The following is a 783-nucleotide window of genomic DNA, read 5'->3' on the forward strand; positions in this document are numbered from 1 at the left end:
TCCATAGAGCTCAAAGGGTTATCACAGTCCTAACATATGCCAGCGTAGTTATACCTCACCAGGAATGTGGATTCACTCCGAGCCGTGACTCTTAAATCCCCGGCGATGATGTAAGCGGCTTTGTTTGAAATCAATGGATATCAGTCAAGAGGCGGCTTCATAATAAGGTTTGTTGCTACCAATACGGGCAGATATTGCACTTCATAATAATATTGAGTAAACGGCAGACAATATATTCAGGAACTTTGGAGAAGTTCATGTCAAATACCACCAGAATATTTGGGGAAAATCACTACCGAAGGGAATTTAAACAATCCCGCAAGCACTTTTGAGTTCACAGACCCAGTGGGTTTGACTGTATTTATCCGCCTAATATTTGAAATTATAAACATCCACTTATCTGAAACATAGCATTGTCTAGTTAGCATTTACTGACAATTCCATCATCGTTGCACAGGTGATAAATGAGAGGCCACCTATACGGCAACACCGCCAGACCGCTCTCCAGTGTGCGTTTGGACGCGGAGGAGAGAGGACGTACGCACCGCTGCTCCCTCTTCATCCACGTTTTGTGTTGGTGCTGAAGTGTTTCCTCACGAGGATTCACCTGTGGAGGAATTTGTCGGTGCTTTGTGAATTAGTGTGTCGAAAGATATCCCTACAGTTGGGTTGTTAGTGTTAAATCCCCCAAGAAAGGAGTGTTTAGATGCAAAAAGGATTGTGTGGTTGAAGGAAGACGCGACCAGAGGTTGATCTGGGAAGCACATTGACTCAGCGTGGCGT

Source organism: Penaeus monodon, chromosome 33 (genome assembly GCF_015228065.2).
Source record: "Penaeus monodon isolate SGIC_2016 chromosome 33, NSTDA_Pmon_1, whole genome shotgun sequence".
Lineage (NCBI taxonomy): Eukaryota > Metazoa > Arthropoda > Malacostraca > Decapoda > Penaeidae > Penaeus > Penaeus monodon.